This window comes from Natrix helvetica, assembly GCF_964273705.1.
Source record: "Natrix helvetica genome assembly, chromosome: 4".
In the NCBI taxonomy this organism is placed as follows: domain Eukaryota; kingdom Metazoa; phylum Chordata; class Lepidosauria; order Squamata; family Natricidae; genus Natrix; species Natrix helvetica.
This window is the reverse complement of record NC_138550.1, coordinates 48,277,082-48,300,159: the sequence shown is the minus strand read 5'-3', so window position 1 is coordinate 48,300,159 and position 23,078 is coordinate 48,277,082.

The window sequence follows — 23,078 nt, the reverse complement described above, 5'->3', positions numbered from 1 at the left end:
ATGTATTGATATATTAAGGCCACAGCTATGGGTTAATGTTAATTTTTTTAAGGAAAACTTATATCAGAATACTTTTTTAAAAATCTACCATACAATGTTTATAACATTAGGCAAAGAAATAGGATACTGATCTAAAATTGCCAAAATATCATCAGTGTGGAGAATAATTCATATTCACACTATGGCAATGTAATACCTTAACATCTAAAGATTGCCTTATTGTGGTGGCCAAGAGTTTAAGTATCAAATAAAATAGTAAGGCAGAAAGTGAACAGCCCTGCAATTGTAACTGAAAAAAAACAAAAGGTTGCAGACCATAAATATCAATCCAATGAACAAACTGTTAGGAAAGAGTTTATCTAATAAACACTTGTTTTAAACATTATACTTTACTGACTAGACTGCAGAAATTTCCATAGCATCACTCAGATTTTCTTCTGAAACTAGAGGGCCATTTCTAATCAAGGAAAAGAAAATGTGGCCCAAGAGCTTTATTCCTACTTCCTTTCCCTTTTGTATTTGTTGCTGGTTGTTTTCAAATTAGGTACTCTACCCCAGAAAGACTGGTATAAATGGTCAAGGAAGCAGGAGCTTAGAATCCTCTGGTCTCCTACCTTCACTAGCTCCCTGATGTAAATAATATTTACATCATATTGCAGTCAATGGGGAATAAATAATATTCCATCCACCAGCTCCCAGCTCCCTGGGGAAAATATTATTTCATCCTATTGCAGGCAATGGGGAAGAGTGTAAAAAACAAAATAAAGGAAAAATAGGAAGAAAGATGAAAATACTTCTTCACTTTCAGTTCTTACTTGTTGGCATTAATAGAAATTAATAATAAACCATATCTCTATATACATGGAGTTTGATTCTTTTTACAGGAGCACAGTGTAGTGCCACTGTGGACTTTCATCCTGCTGTTGATCTGCAGTAATTTATGTGATTTATTTTGCACAATTTAGCAATAATCATTAAAGTTCATTAGATTGGAGGGAAAACCACTGTCACACTGACATCTGGATGCATGAGCTAATTTTGCTGGTGATGCTTTGAGTTTTAATTATACAAGTCTATTTTTGCTCCTTTGCATTACTTACTTCTAATGAAGTGCTCAACAGAGCTTGAATATTCAACACTTTAAGATTACACATTTTTCATACCAAAACCCACTAAGCTATGTAGAAATATATATGTAAACACCCACATATACACACAGTAGCTGTTTGGAATGATATATGACATTATTTCAGATTTCAACATGAAAAGTTACAGTATTAACTCACAAAGAACCATTCTGGGCTATATAATGCTCCAATACGGGAAGTTTTTAAGAACATGTTGGATAACCATTTGTCTGAAGTGGTGTAGGGTTTCCTGCCTAAGCAGGGGGTTAGACTAGAAGACCTCCAAGGCCCCTTCCAACACAATTATTCTATATTCTATATTTAAATACATAGCCTTGCAGGGGCCAATATGAGCTTTTCCTTCCTTTCATTTTTCTCTCCTTGGCTTTTAAGGTAACCTATAGAGCAGGCATGTCCAACTGCTGCTCATGGCCCACATGCACCCAAGCAATCCCTCTGTAAGGCTTCCAAGTAACACCCCCAACAAAAGAAGACTCCGCGGCTTGAGTTTCCTCAAAGTTCCATTTTATTGGAGATGTCATATTGGCACCTCTAAGAAAACTTGAATCTGAAAGTTTCTAGATTTTCCCCACCCAAGTGAAAGTTCAAGACCCTGTCCAACACCCACATGTCCATCACATGATCCAATCAGGTATCATCCAAACCAGGAGTTATCTCCCAGTTATCTCATCACAGCTGCAGGGCCAGTCGACCTTGATTTTCTGAGAAAGAATGTAATTATGGCTACATATCACCCACACTCTGTATAATGCCCCCTCCCATTTTCCCACAGTAGAAAATGTTGCAGGGCTGAAATCCAAAAGGATGGCTTCCAGGTCTGACACCCTGTTCAGTTAATGTGGCCGAGGCAAGCAAAAGGATGTATAACCATGCATTGCACCACACCTGGTTTCCTATTATGAAAGAAAACACTGACAGTAGCACAGCATGGATATGTTAGAGGAAGATTCTGTTGTATTAGATGAGCAAAAAGGAGAAATTTGCAGTCAAGGGAATGGAGCAGCCATCAGCAAAACCAGCTATTGATGATAAAGGATATAACCAAACCAGCAATAAGATATAGGCAATGTTGGTATAGAATAATATAGTATAGGCAGACTAATAAGTATAAATAATGTATAAAAGTAAAAATAATGAAGTTCGTAATATCCTAATCATCACTATATCCCATTACTAACTTACTTTCATTTAAAAACTTAGAAAGGATCATATGTTTAGACTTTACTGTGATTTGGGGACTCCTAAATCACATGAGATTCCATATAAACCGCTATAAGTTTCTTGAGGAAAAAAATAAAATTACTTAAATCAGTTTTCTACAATATATTACATTCTCAGTTAATTGAAAAGTCACTGCGGCTAAATAGAAATAAGTATGGCTAGTTATTGGTTAGGGACTTGTAATGAGACACATCTAGAAAATATTAATTAGGACAAAGATTGTCAATCTCTTGTTCCAAGACTTAGACTATTTTTTATCATTTTTGCCATAGAAAGATGAAAACCATTTTTGTGAGTTGATTTCTTTTATTGTTCTTTTCACAGAAACAAACAGCTTACATGAATTTTCTTGAGATGGTTCTACAATAGTGACACACTACACCCCACAATACATTGCATGATGTTACATTATTATTGTCTTCCAGACAGGACTATATACAGTAATTGTATAGCTAACTCCCACCTTTCAAGACAGCAGATTTTAATCACTGTTTTCAGCCAATTAACAAAATACATTTGTTAAGAAACAGATAAGTTACTTCAAAATAAAACAAAGTTAACGGGCAGTCAAGTGTTTAAAATACTAGAAAAACAAGTTCAGATTGAGCCATTGATAACAAACTGTCATCATATAAAGAGACCGGATAAGTAGATCACACTTGCTAACTTAAAATTAATCAGGTATGCAACCGTTCAACAGAATTAAAATATTGAGTAACTAGAAAAGCTAGTGAAAATCCTTTGGGTAATCCTTCTTATCAACATCTCATATTGACTTTATTATGACTGAATGATAGTTCTATGTAACAGGAAGACAGAAGATTTTATTAACCTTCAAGTATTCCATAATTCTGCTAATGCTAATTAAAATGAAGTATTTCCTTGTTTTCACAATTTCCAATCTTTGTATTTCATGAAAAGTTTTCTTTCTGTTACTTCAAGGAACATTGTGGGAGCAAACAATAAAAAAATGTGAAGTTGTAGGAAATTGCTGATAAAGTTTTGAATTGTAATGCTACATGGCTTATTATTTATTTAGCCCAAGAACTTATACTGATTCAAAATATGAATCTTTACTGGATGATAGTTGTAGGGAGAGCCATGCAATGTTGAAAAATATTTCAAGTAGGATAGTGAATATCTATATTTTACTTAAGACAACAATAATGTCTTGATATATCTGTGGGAATAATGACATACCTTATCTTGAAAATAGAACTCTTGCATAGTCTTAGAACAAAAGGCAAATTAGACAAATCATTCTGGAGAGCCTCTATGTGACTACTGAAGATGGACATCAATTTGGAGATATTAGTTTCTTAATCACTAAATCACTTTTCTCCTTCTATATGAAGCAGCTAGATTTCGTAGAAGCAGCAACGCAATTATAGTGAACCTTTTCTCCTCCTATTGTTAATTTGTAATTCATTATAGATATTCTTTACCCCACTCATTCATGAGTAAATGAATAAATGTTTTTAGAAACAATGTAGTTTGTAATTTAAGAGCTGGTGTTACTAGAAAATAATTGATAAGAAGAACATAGAATAATAAAGTTGGAAGGGACTTTGGAGGTCTTCTAATCCAACCCCCTGCTTGAGCTGGAGACATATATCATTTCAGACAAATGGTTGTCCAGTCTTTTTTTGAAAGACTTCAGTGATGGAACAATCACAACTTCTGAAGGTAAGCTATTCTATTGGTTAATTGCTCTAACAATTAGGACATTTCTCTAGGTTGCTTCTTTCCTTGGTTGGTTTCCAACTTCAGCTTCTTGTCTTGCCTTTTGATGCTTTGCAAACAGTTTAACCTCCTCATCTTTGTAGAGTCCTTCAAATATTGGAACAGTTCTATCATGTCCCCCCATAGCCCTTCTTTTCATTAGAATAGACATACCCAATTCCTGTAACCATTCTTCATATCTTTTAGCCACCATCTCCCTAATAAATTTAACTGGTCTTTTCTGCACTCTTTCTCAACATCTTTTTGGTATTGTGGTGACCAGAACTAGATGCAGTATTCCAAGTGGCTCATGAGTAGGTCGCTGGGTTGTAGGTTTTGTTTCTTACTAAGGCTTTGTAAAGTGGCATTACAACATGTGATTTTGATTCTATCCCTGTATTTATGCAGTTTAGGATTGCATTAACTTTCTAGACAGCTGCTGCACACTGTTGGTTCATATTTAAGTGATTGTCTACTAGGACTCCAAGTTCCCTCTCACAGTTATTGACATTGAGCCAAGTTTCATCTAGTCTATACCTACAATATACTGTTGTTTATTTTTACCTAAGTGTAAAACTTTAACCTACATTGAATTTCATTTTGTTAGTGGTACATGTATAAACATCTTTCATTAATGATCATCCTTAATTTCAGCCTCATAGTTTAGAAACACTTCCATCGAGGTCTCACATTAATATAAATGCATATTTGTTGGAAACTAAAAATGTCAATTCAAATGCTAGAAATCTAAATGATTGTGGACTACATATGATTAAATGTCTAGCAATTTGTGACCATTCAGAATAATGTAAATACCATTTCCTGAGCCTTGAGTGAACTATTACAATATTGCCATAGGACATTAGGGTTCATGTATAATTGAATGAGTAATTTGATTCTTCTGACTAAGTCACTGCTTCCCAAGTGACTATTTAGCAATAGAATAATAAGCAGCAGATGCTTCAACAGCAGGACTTCAATGAAGAGTGTCAGCTAGGTCTAGCCAAAGTCATTGCTTATGCATCATTCTGTCTTAACATTAACGTCTGGTGTATTAACTGTGAATTTCACATGCTGGCTAAATTACTCTTTTGATCATCCAAAATACAGTCTTTTGTCTAAAAACGAGATTATTTCTTTTTTGATCAGCCCAGTCAAGGACTAGATATGCCTGGTTATTTACAGTTATTTTCATAAGCAACAGAGAGCTGGTATATATTATATTGTGTGTGTGTGTGTGTGTGTGTGTGTGTGTGCATGTGTGTGTGCGCTGGTTTTGTTGTATTTTCCCATGTAAGATTGATATTGTCTTGGCAATGTTTCGGGGAGGTCCCACTTGCCATCTTCAGGCTGATGTTTTCAGCTTTGTGCTTGTGCGAGTAAAGCGTGGTTGGAGCTGCCGTCTCTCTATAAATCTTGGGGGGGGACTGCGGGCTTTGTTGCTGTAAGTGGGTTGATTGGCTGTGTAGTTGCATCCTGATTAGTAGATAAAGTTGATGTTTGTAGATTGGTCGGCTGTTTCGTATCATCCTGTGTGGCTGAGGTGCTGGCTGTGCGTCCGCTGTTCTTTTGTGTTGTAACAACCTGGGTGGTGGGTGGGGCTCATTTGTTGACTAGGGCTGGTTTCCAGATGTCTGGTAGGCAGGAGATATCATCACATTTATTCATGTTGTGGGGGTGTTTTTCTATTTCAATGGCTTCCATAATTATTCTCTTGTTGAAGTGTTCAGTTTTGGAGATTAATTTGGTTCCTTCAAAATCAATTTCATGTCCTGTTGCTTTAAGGTGCTGGAAAAGGGAGGGAGTTTTTTTCTTTTTTTCTGACTGTGTTCTTGTGTTCTGCGATGCGTGCATTTATTCTCCTATTAGTTTGTGAAATGTATGTTTCAGGGCAGATTTTGCATGGTTTTTCGTAGACTCCTTGGTTTTCTAGCTGGATCTTGTCTTTGGAGTTTCTTAAGATGTTAGGTATTCTTTTGGTCAGTGCTGAAGGCTGTCTTGATATTGTGCTTGTGGAGAATTTTGCTGATTTTATCTGTGGTGCCTTTGATGTAAGGGAGGAGGGTGATGCCATTGTCCTGTGTCTCAGTTTTTGGGGGGTGTCTCCTTTTGGATTAGGTTGGTAATTGTTTTTCTTTGGAATCCATTGGAGATTAATACGTTTGTGAGAGTGTGTAATTCAGTTTTCAGGTGGTCTTTGTTGGCTAGGCATTTGGTTCTGGAGATGAGGGTCTGGGCTACAAAGTTAATCTGTGCATGGTGGTGATGGGATTGTGCATTTAAGTAGCAGTTGGTGTGTGTTTTTTTCCAGTAGATGGTGTGTCCTAGGGAGCCATTGGCTTTTTTGTAGATTAGGACATCCAGAAAGGGAAGTTGGTTGTTTGCTTCTATTTCCATAGTGAATTATATTTTGGGGTGTAGGATGTTGAGATGTGTGAGGAAGTTTTCCAGTTTTTCTTTCCCGTGTGGCCAGATTATGAAAGTGTCATCTACATATCTAACCCAGAGTTTGGGTTTGTGTTCAGATTTATCTAAGGCGTTAGTTTCAAAATGTTCCATGTATAAGTTTGCGATGATGGGTGAGAGGGGTGATCCCATGGGTGCTCCTTCTATCTGTTTGTATCTTTGTCCATTATGGATGAAGTATGTGTTGGTTAGGGAGTGGTTGGTCAGGCCCAGATGTGCTTGGGGGGGTTGTATTTGTTCTGGATAGCTGTTAAGGCTTCTTTTATGGGCACTTGAGTGAAGAGGGATATGACATCGAAGCTCACGAGTAGGTCGCTGGGTTGTAGGTTTTGTTTCTTTATTGTTTCTATGAAGTGGAGTGAGTTTTGTATATGTGAGATGATGGATTCTGTTGAAATTGTTTGCCGAAACGTTGCAAAGACAATCTCAACCTTACACGGGAAAAGATCCGAATACAACAAAACCAGCATACCTACACCCGTGAAAATCTACGAATATATATATTTATTTATCAGTGGTGGGTTTCTACCGGATCACACCGGATCGCGCGATCCAGTTGGAGAATGAACCCGGAAGTAATTTCCTGCCCCACCCCCTTGGCGTTTTTTGCATCGGGGCTGACTCCCCGCCAGCACTGCTGTGCTGCTACCTCATGTTCCTTGTCTTCTGGCCGCTGCTCCACGCTGTGGAAAACATAGGCGCAATTACAGCCCGGAGCAGGAGCAAAGCCCCTTTCCCAACTGGCCCTTCCTCCCTCAGAACGCTTCGGAGGGAAGCTTCTGCAAAAGCCCGGGCGAGTGACAACAAGTCTGATAGTCTTGCCGTTAAGAAGTCTCCGAGGCTGTAATTTTCTGAGCTGTGCGGCGTGGAGCAGCGGCGAGATTCTGCTGATGATTCCGGGGGCCATCCGGGAAGACGAGGAACGCGAGGGGGGATCCTGCCCCCCCACTGATGGCCTCCGGAATCATTGCTCCCCGCGCAGAATCTCGCCGCTGCTCCACGGATGCTCCACGGAATCCTCCCATTCCTCCTCTCAGCGATCTTTTGGGAAGTGAAAGAGCTGAGAGGGGGGAAAGCCTCCCATTGAAAGCAGCGCTGAGTGAGGTGGGGAATCCTCCCGTTCCTCCTCTCAGCGATCTTTTGGGAAGTGAAAGAGCTGAGAGGGGGGAAAGCCTCCCATTGAAAACAGCAGTGAGTGAGGTGGGGAATCCTCCCGTTCCTCCTCTCAGCGATCTTTTGGGAAGGGAAAGAGCTGAGAGGGGGAAAAGCCTCCCATTGAAAACAGCGCTGAGTGAGGTGGGGAATCCTCCCTTTCCTCCTCTCAGCGATCTTTTGGGAAGGGAAAGAGCTGAGAGGGGGAAAAGCCTCCCATTGAAAACAGCGCTGAGTGGGGTGGGGGATCCTTGCTTTCCTCCTGTCAGCAATCTTTTGGGAAGGGAAAGAGCTGAGAGGGGGAAAAGCCTCCCATTGAAAACAGCGCTGAGTGGGGTGGGGGATCCTTGCTTTCCTCGTCTCAGCGATCTTTTGGGAAGGGAAAGAGCTGAGAGGGGGAAAAGCCTCCCATTGAAACCAGCGCTGAGTGGGGTGGGGGATCCTTGCTTTCCTCCTCTCAGCGATCTTTTGGGAAGGGAAAGAGCTGAGAGAGGGGAAAGCCTCCCATTGAAAACAGCGCTGAGTGGGGTGGGGAATCCTCCAGTTCCTCCTCTCAGCGATCTTTTGCTAAGGGAGGCTTCTCAAAATGGGACGCCCCTTCTCTTTGCACCCTTCAATCCGTCTCTCTCTCCCTCTGATGTCCCCCAATGGCTCAGCGTGAAAAACTGGGGGGAACCGTGCAGAGGAAAAGGAGGAGGTAGGAAAGGGGGGAGAGAAACGGGGGGGAGGAAGAGAGAGAGAGAAAGAGTGACACACAAAGGGGGGAAGTTGGGAGACCTCCCTCTAAATACTGATACCCTCTGGTTTGGGGAGGAAAGGAGAGGAGGGTCCTTGGTGAACCTCTACCTCCTATTCCCCCTATCCCAGTTAAGCCAGCTAGGTTTGGGACCCAGCCTTTCTAACTTCATTTGGGATCTTCTAACATCCCACTCCCACCTGGTCACATGGCCAGCAAGCCACTCCCACCCGGTCACATTGCTGGCAAGCCACTCCCACCCGGTCACATGGCCGGCAAGCCACTCCCACAAAGCAGGCCACACCCACAGAGTAGGTTCCAAAAAATTTTGAAACCCACCACAATATATATATATATATATATATATATATATATATATATATATATATATATATATATATATACATACATACATACATACATACATACATACATACATACATATATATATTCTAAAAATAAGAAAACCCTCTTCTTGCACAATAAAAAATACACTAGTATTTTCAGAGTATGGACTGACTACAACAGCAATTCTCTGTATAAAACAAAAAGCAATGGATGGAAACTAATCAAGGAGAGAACCAACCTCGAACTAAGGACACATGACATTTCTTCAGAGATGGTATTCTACCAGTTCGGACCGATTCACCCAAACTGGTAGCTCTGACTTCAAGCTGAGAGCGAACCAGTTCTCTGTTTCTGTATAAGTGAAGTGAACCCACTCACCCGCCCCTACGTTATACAAACCTTTATTTCTGCTTCTGAAGCCCAGCTGATCAGGGGAGGCAGATTGAATTGCTGCTCCTCAGCTTCTTTTCTTTGCTCCTTTCCTTGTTTTCAATGCGGAAGTTCAATTTTCTCTTAGCTGTGCATGCACCCGCAGCGAACCGGTAGTGAAGCTGGTAGGATCCCCCCTTTGCATTTCTTTACCAAACAGTAAAACAACTTGCTTCCAGCAATTGTGAGTGATCCAACACTGGAAATTTTTAAGAAGAAATTGGACAACCATTTTTCTGAAATGCTATAGGCTTTCCTGCTTGACAACGGATTGGAGCAGAAGACCTCAAGGTCCTTTCCAACTGCGTTATTCTGTTATTTTGTTAAGTAAGGAATATTGTCTAATGTAGCTTAGATGTAGAAATGTATACTGTGTGATATTTCTGTTGATTCCTCTTGTTTAATCTTCACTGAATCAGTTACTATCTATTGATTATTATTTTTAGCATACCAAATTGTGATTGGAACATCCTTCTGAATTCAGTATTCCTTTAGAAGACTTTCCTAGTTTTTCTAGGACTAGTTATAGTATCTTTATGGTGTTGTAATATTGCTTTTTTGCTCTGTTAGTCTATTTTTGTCTTTAATGCCATTTCTTTCCCTTCATTTTTTAGTTATTTTAGTTTGTTCTAAAATACAGTTGGCTTTCTTCTGTTTCTTTATCTTTGGCAGTATCTTTTCACTTTTTCTCCTTAAGAAAAATGCCTCATTTGTCATGAAATCATGGGAATTATTCCAAATTTCATGGGTAGAACCCAATTAAGTCAAGAGAGAGGCTAGATTTCTTAGTTTACTTTCCACCAATCAGATGTTCAATGAATGTGCAAATGGCATTGAACTTGCTCACATATGTAGGTGCAGTATATAAGTATGCAGAAATAATCTTAGAGACTGAGCCCAGGGAAGCAGTCTAGGGAATGGTCAAATTACATTCTGGATAATGATTGGCACAAGAAGCTCAGACCCCCTCCTAATTTCCAAGGGTAAAGGAAATGGGAGCAGAATAGTACTTTCAAACTTGCAAGCTTCTATTCATGGAATCTAACATTAAAACAGAATTAGATGATCTGATCATGTTTCATATCAGGTCTACCTGGTGATGCTGACAGGCTGGTATTTTGGCTAGAACTTTAGGAAGATTTGGGGGGGGAAGACTTTTTACAAAGAAATTGAAGAAAAGCATATGGTATTACAGTTTATTTATTTTCAATAAGTAAACAGCATTTTAGTTTCTCTTACTAAATCCACATGTGTCACTCCTGCTGTTTATATGACATAAACTCAAAAGCAGATGGCTAAGGTTCTAAATGGCATTTTTCATGACTACATATAAAGATGAAGTGTCTGCTCTTACTGTTTTGTCCTTCTGGTTTTAAGGGTTTTTGAATGCTTCTGTATAGGAAAATAAACTTTTAAATCTTGCTGGCATGACATTATAGTGTATGCAGCTTTTATGGAACTTGTTTACTGGACCCATGTTCCAAAGAATCATAAAATCTGTTCTTGGAAAAATCCAAGAAAGAAATGGTTAACATTGATATTGTTTATAGGTAAACCTATATTCAAACGGGTTTGTGTGATAGACATATACTGCTCTTGCTATGACATCTTGCTATTACTGAGATTCATTGACTATTTGGCATTGACTATTTGGCAGGTACACCTGGTAAATTTTAAAGTATAACCTAGCTGTCAATAAAATTTGGACCAAACACATTCCTATCTCTTTTCATTATGTTACCAATAGGTTTCATCCATCATTTTGTTGTTTTAGTAAATGATTGACTGTCATAATTATTACTAAATTACCTTTATTGCTAAATTACCTTGAATACAATCCAGCTTAATCAAAATACTAATGAATCATTATTGTTCATTTATTTCAATATTGTTCACAGCTATAATAGAGCAGTTTATGAAAACATATTTCAACATTTGTTTTTGGTATTTCATATTTTAACTTATCACATTCTCTGTATTGTTAGGTAGACAAATGTGATTAGTATGCAGTAGTACAAATAACTTACCCTTCAGATTAGTAAAAAGACATTCTTCGCTAACCCAGATAAATCAACAAATGGATGTGCTGTGGAATATTAGATTACTTGGGAGTAATCTAAACTAAATGTCCTTAGCCGCATTTTAACTGCATATCCTATAAGTGCCAATTTATCAAAATAAATCAATAGTGGCCATAGACATGGGTGAGTTCAGCATTTTCAAAGCCAGATTAAAATGTGGAGAAATGAAGAGATTTAATGGAAAGGTTGGACTATACTTCAATTTAAGGCTATTTAACTGAACATTTTTCAGGCATTGGGACAGTCCATCTTTAAACACTAGGTAACTGGAAGCAGTAATGGAAAAGAAGAATGGGCTTTCTAGATGCTCCAGCTGATGGTAAAGTAAGAGAGAACTCTGGCTAGGTAGGCCTGGGCTCATTTGGGATTTTTTCATGTTCTCATGGGTATCTTAGATGAGATTCAATAAATTCAGAGCAATTAAAGCATAGAAATAGGGCAGCAAAAAATGGTTATTGGAGATCTAAAAACAAAGATACATGTAATAGATGTGGACGAGTCTCAAATCAGGCTCAGAACTGCATTGTTGATGTTAACAAAGAGAGAACCTGAATGACTGAAGTTGGCAAGAGAGGCTAAGAATAAGCATAATTTTCTTTACATATTGTCATAATGAATAGATAAGAAAAAGAAGTACACTAACTGCTCTGTGAAGGCTGCACTATTTAGTTATTTAGTTATTTAGTTATTTACTTAGGAATTTATTAAGCATTAAGCATTAGCCACCCATTTCACTAATGAGACTATAAGAGGTTTACAACTATTAAAACTTTTAAAATAAACAAAATAAACAATATAATAGAAATAGATTACAGGAGAACACCCATCTAAACACAATGTAATCACCTTCCAGATTCCATGGGATCCATCATTCTGCACTAGCTTCTGGATACCCTTCAAGGACAGCCCATGTAGAGTACATTATAGTAATCCAAAAAGGAGATGACTAGGGAATGAGTGAACTATCCAATCCAGGAACAGGTACAACTAGAAAACAACACAAAGCTCTGTAAAGGCTCTCCTAGCCACCACTGCTTTCTGCTGATATGAAATTGGGCACTGAAGACTAAGCTTTTTTCAATCCATTTTTACAGTTTTACACTTAGTTTCAGATTACAGAAAATGGGTGCTAGGAAATGCATATAGATCAGTCACATTGGAAATATTCTATGGATCCAGTTATTTCTATTGCTGTCAGAATTATGAACATCTCTAATTAGATTGACTAATTAACATGTTCAGCAGTTATTCAGCAATGTGTGATTTACTTTTCCCAAGAAAAAGGAAAATGAATATCTGAAAATGCAAAGAATCTACTTGACTATGTTTTGTTTGTTTTAATGGAATATTAACCTACAAATTGTATTTCAAGGACTCTCTTGTGAACTCTTTCTATATTCTTTTGCAGTTGTTCTACTTAACTCTGACACTTTTTTTATTATCTCTTCCTGTCATTGTCCCTCTTTCTTCCAAAATTCACTTCTTTGCCATTTCCAGCTTCTTTTTTCTAGTGTTTGGGCATTGAGTTCAATTGCTCTAAACCAGTGGTTCCCAATGTGGGGCAATTTGATTTTTAATGGGGGCAATTTGAACCTTGTTTAAACCAAGTTAATGGCCTTTTATGCTTCCTCCGCGTGAGTAGAGTTCACTTTTTGAGTAAAGTAAGAATTATATGTCACAGGGGAGGAATCAGGATTTTAGAGATGCTTAGATGGGGCATGGCCAAAAAAAGGTTGGGAACCACTGCACATACAAGTAGTTTGCCATCTTCCTTTAGAAAATGTTTTCACATGTTCCATGATGAACTTCCTTACAGACCTAATTAGAATTTCTGTCATCATGTGCTCAGCCAGCCTTCTTCCTATGAGTTTGTGTGGTGCATATGCTTCCTTTACATAAATGTTCTGAAAACAGTGGGCAATTGCATCTATAGCTAAAACAGGATTTTACCTCTCCTCTTGTTGGTAATTGACATTACCAACATTGTGTAAGTATATAAAAACTGTGGTCATTTGGGTGGCCCTTAAATTGCACAATACACAGCAGAGAATTGCATTATAAGAATAAGACAAATAATCTATCAGTTTGAAAGCTATTATTATGTTTTTATTTTGAAGTATTTATTCTCTGAAGCAATTTTATTTGCATTTCAATTTCAATCATAGTTCTATTCTTTGAGAGAGATGATTTTCACAGTCACGGGGGCTTCAATACTTATCATTCTATTTGGCCAAATATATTATTTCCATTAACTTTATTTTATAGAATCTGCACTAGTTTCCCTGGAGACATGGCAACTTAAATAGATATGGTAGTTCATAATTTTCTTCCTTATAATGCTCATTTTATTAGGAATGGTGCCAGATATTCCAATAATCATGAGAATAAAGGTATATCATTTAGGGGAAATATCTTATTAAGTATGAAATGTTCCTTATCCAATTCATTTTCTTGATGGTGGTGGTGGTCTGAGGTTATTCCGGCAACTAAATTAAATACATAATATTATGCATGGTTCAATTGCTTTATCACAGGAGGGTTATCTTAGTCAGGGGAAAGAGCTAGCAGTGATTGCAGTATTGTTATCTTCAGTGAAAGTATTTCAGGCTGCAGTTTTTTATATAACAGTCCTTCGAATTAACACTGGATGGAGTCAATAAGTTATGACTTGCTGCAGTGTCGCTTTATAAGTTCATATAGAAAAATATCTGAATAATCTGTTGTGGTTATAGTAAGAGTTTCAAACCTCCAGAACTGCTCATGTTTCTTAATCTAAACTGCCCCATTTGAAGAATACTTTCATGATACCTTTCCATATGGAGATATAGGTAGGTAGGTAGGAAGGCAGATAGATAGATAGATAGATAGATAGATAGATAGATAGATAGATAGATAGATGATAGATAGATAGATAGATAGATAGATAGATAGATAGATAGATAGATAGATAGATAGATGATAGATAGATGATAGATAGATGATGATAGATAGATAGATGGATAGATGGATAGATAGATAGATGGATAGATGGATAGATGGATAGATGGATAGATGGATAGATGGATAGATGGATAGATGGATAGATGGATAGATGGATAGATGGATAGATGGATAGATGGATAGATGGATAGATGGATAGATGGATAGATGGATAGATGGATAGATGGATAGATGGATAGATGGATAGATGGATAGATGATAGATGATAGATAGATAGATAGATAGATAGATAGATAGATAGATAGATAGATAGATGGATGAATAGAATTTAAATTGAGTCTAAAATAGAAATTATTAAAAATCACATTAAAAATATAAGAACTGTAATATATTTACAAAATGAATAGTACTTACATGAAATACCTATCTGTGAGATATTTAATATATTTTTGATTGAATCGTCTTTCAGCTCAACATTATTACTTTTCTCAAAGAAAGTAAGACCAGAATAAATAGATATGTATCCTTTGGGAAAATGCACCTATGAATTGGGGGGAAACAATGTACATTAGGCTCATATAATGTTCAACTGTGTATAATGTAGGATTTCATCATTGCTCTATCTACCGAGTTCTTTAAAAATATTTTATACATGAAGCAAAGGTAATTGATTAATAGATATAAGTGCAGTGTTCTGATAGATACTTTGATATAAATATACTTAGCCTGAACCTGAGATCCTAATTTTGAAAATGATTTATATTATCCCTTCCTTATATTATGCTGATTTTCATTCTTACTACTTCTTTAATCCCCTAGATCTTTTCATAAAATTGATAGAAATGTTATTTGCCTATAGTTTCCAAAAGTGTATATGGTTGTTTGGGTTTATACAATGAATTAAAATGCACCATTCAAATATAGCAACAAATGTATGTGGTCATTTATTTTACTATGTTATTAGTCATTACAGTTTGACCACTAGAAGAATATAATTTTTGTGTGTACCATACTTTTCTGTAAAATAACCTACTGAAACCTCAACATTTTTCACTAAATGGGCATCCAATCGGTGAATGCCATATGTTCTTTCCCCTTTTTGTATAACAATCAAAGAACATTTTATGCAAGATTCACACCCTCTGCCTGAATATTGAAATAACAATTTCTATTGTATGTATTCTTTTGCTGTGTCAATTGCAAAGAGATGATTATTTTTACTATTTAAGGAAATTTACTTTTTCCAATTTTGGTTCTTTCCTAATCTTTGTGGAATTGCTTTGTTAAACTGATTGTCGTTATCAGGGATCCTAGCAAGTTTGTATGTGAGTGAAATATATGCACTAACAAGCTAATAATATTTGTCTCCTTTTAAAAAAAGCAAAAAAAAGCCTCAACAGTCATGAAGGGGAAATCAAACCTTTCATTGCCTGTCCTTTGAGATAACTTAGTGATAAACATTTGTAAAGTCTAGCAGCAGTGATATATTCACACTACCATTAGATGCAATTAAATCAAAGATTTCATTATCTGACCGGAAATCTTTTAGACAAGAGTTCTAAAGTTGTTAGCATCTTGCTTAGGTTTCCTGATGGGAGCCTTTCCTTACAAATTCAACTAAAATCAGCTTGATTGATCTTTTTTCTTATTTCCAGTTCAGCTAGAATGAAATTGCTCTGTATGGAGAACTAGGCAGGCAGGAACTGAGGCGAGGCAGGTTGCAGTAACAAACAACTTTTATTGTAACAGCTAACAGTGCAAAGTGCAAGGCAACTCCCAAACCAGCAACAACAGTGGCCGTTTGACAGCTCTTTATACAGTAGCTGGCAGACAGCTGAACTAATTAGGAGGCTGTGTTTTCCCACTGAAAGGCTGCTCACATCTTAGCCAATCAGGGGAGTTCTGCAGCTGGCATGGTTTTTGACAGCATTATAAGTCCGAGGACTTAACACTTCTCTCATCCCTGTTGGTATATGTGTAGTCAGACAAGTACATGCTTGGTCGACATTGGCTCTGCCTTCATCATCTCAATTCTGGGGCACTGGCCAAAGAAGGAGGAGCCTATAAGAGTTGGGTCCTGTTAATTGTATTATGTGTCCCAGTAGCCACCTCAAGTTGGCCCCATAATTGTGGGCACAATTGCTTCAGCTTCAGTTCAGCATGTTGGAAACATGTTAGGACCACCCTCAGCTTGTTGACAAGTTCTGACCAATCGGCAGCCAATATCAGAATGTATTCAAAATAATGTACTACCCCAGACAGCTCCATCAGGTTCTGAAAGATGCCCAGGGCAATGCTAACCCCAAATTGAAGTGTTTACATTTAAAGGCTCCCCAGTGTGTGAAGATGGTTTGAGCCAGGGCTTCATCGATGGGGAGCTGCTGGTATGCCTGGGCCAGGTCCAGCTTGGCAAATACGTTTCCCTGGCCCAATGAGTAGAACAGATGTTGCACTGCTGGCACAGGGTATGGGTTAGCTTGTAGGGCTTTATTTATTGTGCATTTAAAATCAGCACAGATCCTGATACTATCATCTTGCTTAATAGGAATCATTATGGGGGTCATAGTGGACCATAGTGGACCATTTGGAATGATTGACAGCCTCAAGGGCTCCTTGGGCTATCTGCTTATCCAGCTCCAGATCCACCTTGTGGTGGAGTGCAAAGGGCACCCTTCTAGGTTTCAAGAGCACTGGCACTACCTGGGGGTCCAAATTGAAGGAAATGGGAGTCCCCTTATATTTACCGAGGCGTCTGCAAATTCACTGGTGAGTGTGCTCAAGGCATCAGGAATGGTGGCGTGGATGCCGGATATGTGGAACCCCAATGCAGAGAGCCAATCTAGCCACAGGACACTGGGCAGTGAGCCATCTACGATGATGATGGGAAGGCGACCGATGAATTTGTTGTAGTTGATTTTGAAGGTGCCACAGCACAGTGTTGGGATAGACTTCCCCTTCATAGTCCCTTAGTTTGACAGGGCACAACTTGTGGCATTTCTTTGACAGGCTGGACACCAATCACTTTATAGTGGCCCAGGACTTGGATGAACCAGTGTCCACCCCAATCTTGCAAGGCATGCCTTCCAGAGTTACCATGAGGAAAATTTTGTTGTTAGGGGTGGCTAAGGAAGAATGGCTGATGGCCATATCATGAGGAGGCTTGTCTTTGGAAACTGTGAAGCAGTCTTCACAGCATTTTAGAGGCTTTTTTTTTTAAACCGCTTGTTGAAGGTTGCCTCTGAAGGCAGGTCAGTGGCTGGCTGGGTGGTTCTGCACACTTTAGTTAAGTGTCCCTTCTTGCCAGAGTGACGACAGATGGCAGCTTTGAACCTGCAGGCTGACCTATCATGGTTCCTGCCACAACTCAGGCAGCTAGCCTGAGGCATTTTGACAGCTGGAGGCCATCTTTTGACTTGGGTCCACCTGAGGCAATTCACTTCACCCTTGTCATAAGTGGTGTCTTTTTGCTTGGCGTCCTCCTAATGGACAGCTTGACTCCTCTTGGCAGGGGCAGAGGGTGGCTGCAACTGCTGAATCTCTGCAGTGGATCTGTCAGACATCTCGGATGCCCTTGCTTCATCCATAGCAGTCTGAAGATTCAGCTCAGTTCTTGCCAGCAATCATCGCTGGAGGCGTAAGTCATTTACCCTGCAGATCATCTGTTCAAGCAGGACATCGTCCAAATCGCGAAAATCACAGTACAGGGTGGCTGTCCTGAGGGAATCCATATATTCATTGATGGACTCTCCTTCCCCCAGTGTCCTTTGTCTCCCCAAACACAGTGTAGATGGGCTGAGTGATGGCTAGAGACCAGGCTGTTCTGAACATCTCATGCCCACATGAACGGTGGAAATATCCTTGTTTATGGCCACTGGATAACTCAGTGAAGTCATTTGCCTCCAAGAAGGACTTGAATCATTCAAGATAGGCATCCTAGGTTTCAGTGGCTGGGTTGAAAGCTGAGAACATAGGAAGAGTAGCCATCCTGAAAAGGACGGAATGCAGGGGAGGTAGCTTTGGAGCAAAATCTTGTCGCCTGTGACTATAAGACGGTGCTCAGCTGGACACACCTTAACTCTAGTGGATGACTTTAGCTAGCCTTTACCTCAGTCCTGATCCCACCTTCATTACCAGTGTTCTGTATGGAGAACTAGGCAGGCAGGAACTAAGGGGGGCAGGTTGCAGTAACAAACAACCTTTATTGTAACAGCTAACAGTGCAAAGTGCGAGGCAACTCCCAAACCGGCAACAACAACAGTGGCTCTCTGACAGTTCTTTATATAACAGCTGTCAGGCGGCTGAACCAATCAGGAGGCTGCATTTTCCCACTGAAAGGTTGCTCGCGTCTTAACCAATCAAAGGAGTTCTGCAGTTGGCATGGCTTTTGACAGTGTCATAAGTCAAGGATTTAACAGAAATCCTGTTGTCTCTGTTTGTTTTTGGCCATTTCCTGGAAAGATAGAAATTTTTATTCTGTGCAGAACTACATACTTTTCAAGCTATTTGCCTACTTATGCTAGTCCCTCAGTTTTTGTTTATCAACACTGCAGTTGCTTAGGAATGCAGCAATTCTCTCTTTCTGTTCAGTGAGAGTTGTTAAGGGAGGATCTTCTGTGTCCTTTCCTGCTGTATCACAATTACAATTAAGAGCCATCATTTGTCAGGACTGATTTGTTTACCAGGTTCTGTAGGAATTAAAGAAAAGGAAATGTTTTGTAGAAATATTTTAGGAATTATTGAGAATAATTTCTGAGACGCTGCTTATCCTCAGCATCTTGCTAAGGAAAGGAATACATTTTCTTCCGCTTTTCAAATCAAGAAAGTGTGAGACAAATCCAGACAGAATGTTGAAATTCCAGAGAAATGCTCAGGCCATGATGTTCCTCTCTGCATTCTTTCATGTATTCCATATATTCAATGGAATTTAGCTTCTACATTAAGAAAATATTGATAAAATGATAAAAAATAGGAGTGAAAATTGGATACATTTTTTGGCAATAATAATAGCAATATCACATAGACTTATATAGTACTTCTGAGTGGTTTACAGTGTTACTATATTGCCCCCTACAATCTGGATCTTCATTTTACAGACTTCTGATGGCTGTGAGCACAGTTAGTCTGCAATACTGCATTCTAATCATTGTGCCACCATGGTAACTATTAAGTGACACTGTATAATGCAAGGAAGTATCTATCATTCTATTAAAAGACTGCAATGGAAATTGTCTATCATTAGATAGAAGACAATGGCAAACCAGTCTGTATTATCACCAAGAAAACTAAATGGATGTATGTAAGAAATTACCAGAAATCAAACTCAACTTGAAAGAATGTTTAATCTCTTTGAAATAATGTCTAGTATTGCTACATTTATTTAATATAAATACAATAAATGAGTGATTAAAATGTATGTATTTATGAATGACTTGTGATTTTTCTTAATGGTAGCATGTTACAAATGCCAGAACAAAAGGGAGGGAGAAAGGAAAACCTTTTTTGTATTTGCCAATTCTGAATTTATTTTTAAAGATTGCATCATATAGAGATTGTGGGTGTTGTTATTTTAAACACACACACATGTAGACATGGGTATGCATACATACATATTTTTAATAACAGAGCAGGGGTGCCACCAACAGGGCATTCTGAAGATTTAAAATACTTCTATGCTAACAAATTTCTACAAGAAAACTTACTTTATAGATGGAAATGAAATTGAATTATGTGATGTAATCTGAAAATTTATGCTGACTCTCTTACTTTTGGTCTTGCTCTGAGAGAGAAGGGGAGGGAGAAGGGAGAGAGAAAGAGAGACAGAGAGAGATTTAATGTTTTATTGCCGCCAGTTTGGAATAAAGAACAGAGTATATATGTCAGCCTCTGCTTCACTTGCTTGCTATCGGCTGCCATAGAAACGAGGAGGGTGGGATATGGTATTTGGTATATGGTACTGGAGGAGATGGAAAAGGGAGTTTGTTTTGTTCTCACTATCTTTTGCGCATGCTGGTGGCTGGTGTTTGAGTCTAGTGAAGGGCAACCATCTTGCATACCAACCTGATGATGCCTTTTGAAGATGCAACCCACATGACACCTTAGGGAGTTGCAGATTGGACACTGGGGTGGGATTATTGTAGGGAGGGGGCTGGGTAATCATTTGATATGTACTTGTTCAAAACTTTTTGGCTCAGATCTTGCTTTTCTTTCGCTGCTATCTTTTCATAACTAGTAAAATGGTACGGACGGTCTGAATGAGAATGTGTATCAGGGCTGTATAAACAGAGGGGCCCCACACAACCTGCAATGCTGGTATGAGTTGGCAGCAGATATGGAAATTGACCTGGCCCGGAATAAATACCGGGGAGGCAGTGATAAAATCGAAAATCCCCCTCCTACCCCCAAGGAAGCTCCAAAGGGAAGAAAGGGATGGTCTGCAAGCAAGCCCTGGTCTACTGCTTGTTTCTGGTGTGGGAAGGAGGGGCACCGAGCCTCGAGCTGCTACTCAAAAATTGGCCCAAAACCCACCACTGATGTTGAGAAGAAACCAGACCGGCAACCAGGGAAGCACAAAGAAACCATATTGAAAGGAGTGGAAACTATTGAGGATTTCCCTCCCAGCCAGGAGGGGGAAGAGCCCTCCCTTCTTTAGGGAGAAAGTGAAACTGACTCCAATGATGACCACTGGGTAAGTCCCCTGGTCGGGCCTCATGACCATTCCAGTAGAACTTAAAGTGCCCTCTACTGGAGTCCAGGGGAAAATGCTGGCCCTCTTAGACTCTGGATGCACCCGTTGTGTAATTAGCCCAGAAGTGGTGGAGAAAATGAGGTTAAGACTGAGGACTTTGAAAGTGCCCATTGCCTTTTGCCAATTAGATGGGTCAGTGGCTGCCCTCCCTAGCCCATTTTGTAACCGAACCAGTAGAAATGTGGATGTGAGATCACCAAGAATCCTTGAGTTTCATTGTTGTGCTGGGATGAATCGGCCCCTCATACTGGGATTATTGTGGCTGTGGAAATGGAACCCACATGTGAACTGGAAGAAAGGGTGGCTACACATCTGTTCTGCTAAAGCTCCAGAGGGGGAAGATCTCCCACATAGCCAGTACTGAAACAAACCTAGACACCACGGTGCATGAGAAAATTGAAGGGGAGGAGACAATCCCCAAAGAATACTGGGACCTCAGGGAGGTTTTCAGTGAAAAGGCTTCCGACCAACTACCTCCCCACAGCATTGAGATCCTCCCAGGTGAAAAGCTCCCTCAGCCTACTGCTTTTTTCATACTCAATTCAACATGGTAAGCAGATTGATACTTCCTCCTCCTATTTTTCCCACAACAAACCTTGTGGTGAGTTGGGCTAAGAGAGAGTGACTGACTCAAAATCAGGCAATTTCTTTTCATGCTTAGTATGGGAATAAAACCTACAGTGGTTTGATTTCTGGGAGCCTTAACTAACATTGTAACCATTGTACAAACCTGGCTCTTGCTAACTTACCTGCATTAGAACTTGTCCTTAGATATATTAATTGCTTAAATAATTTGAAATCAAGAATAAAATCAAGATTAACCCATAGCCCCTTATTGTTAATTCTATGTAGATATTGGTCCTTACCTATTGAGTTCTAGCACCTATAAAAAACTAAAAAGTGGAAATTGTGGTTGAAATAGTTGACAGAATCTCTAAAATGAATGTGGATACCCAATACCAGTAAGATTCCTTTTTCTTAAAGAAAAGAAATGCTTTAAATATAGATGCTATAAATTCTTTTGTAAATGCCACAGACATCTTCTTTTTTATCCCTTTCTGTTGAAGTACAGATAATCAATCATATTCTTGAAATGATACTCTGAAAATACAGTTTTATTCATTTAACTTCTTTTAGGAGATTTGTAGCTTCTGAGATCTGAGAGAGTGCTGCATTTTACCACTTTTATATTTATTTTTTTCTCTTCCCAGTCTTTGACTGGGAAACCATTCCCAAAGTAAAAAACAACTTTCAAAGTAATCTTTGGACTTTCAGCAGGTTATATCAGAGGCGGGTTCCTACCATTTCAGACTGATTCAGCTGAGTAGGTAGTAACCCGGCCTGCCACACCCCTGAACTGGTTCTCTTCGCGGCGCCTATGGCGCAGCCATCTTGTTTTTTGTACATCTTAGGTTATTTTAGTACTTCGTATGCATGCACAGTGTGCATCAGGTGCATGCATGCACAATGCATCCCTGAGTGAACCAGCAGTAGCAGCAGCCGGAACCCACCCCTGGATTATAGGATATATGATAGCTTATAATGGTACTTAATGACTAGAAATTTTGTTCTACTTTAATCATTAATAAACAATGTAGATTTCATATTTTTTTTAAAGTTGTCCATATTTTTTATTCTCAGCTTTCTGAGAATGCATGTAAATACTAAATATGCTAGTCGATCTAAGAAAAAAAAAATCATCAATCATCTCTGAAACATCTTCAGTCAACTTTGGGAGATTTTGGCAATAACTATGGTATGGTTTGTTTCACGACTTTAATCTCTTTGAGCACCTTGGCCAATTCAGAAATGCTGTTATATGGGGGGGAGGAGCCAACGTCGCGACGATACCGACATGCGGTCTGGATGCTCCAAGACCGCAGCCAATACTTTTGGCACTGGGTGGTCCAATGGGACCTAAACCGTTCCGCAGAGATGGTGAACAGGAAGAATATGTCTTGCTGATCTCATGGACATCGCAAAGTCCCTGATCGATGCAAGAGAAGTTCTTCAAGCCGGTGACAAAAAATCCAGCCATTAGGCTGATGAAGTTGGGATGGGTCTAAAATGGAAGGATACGGAAAGAGAAA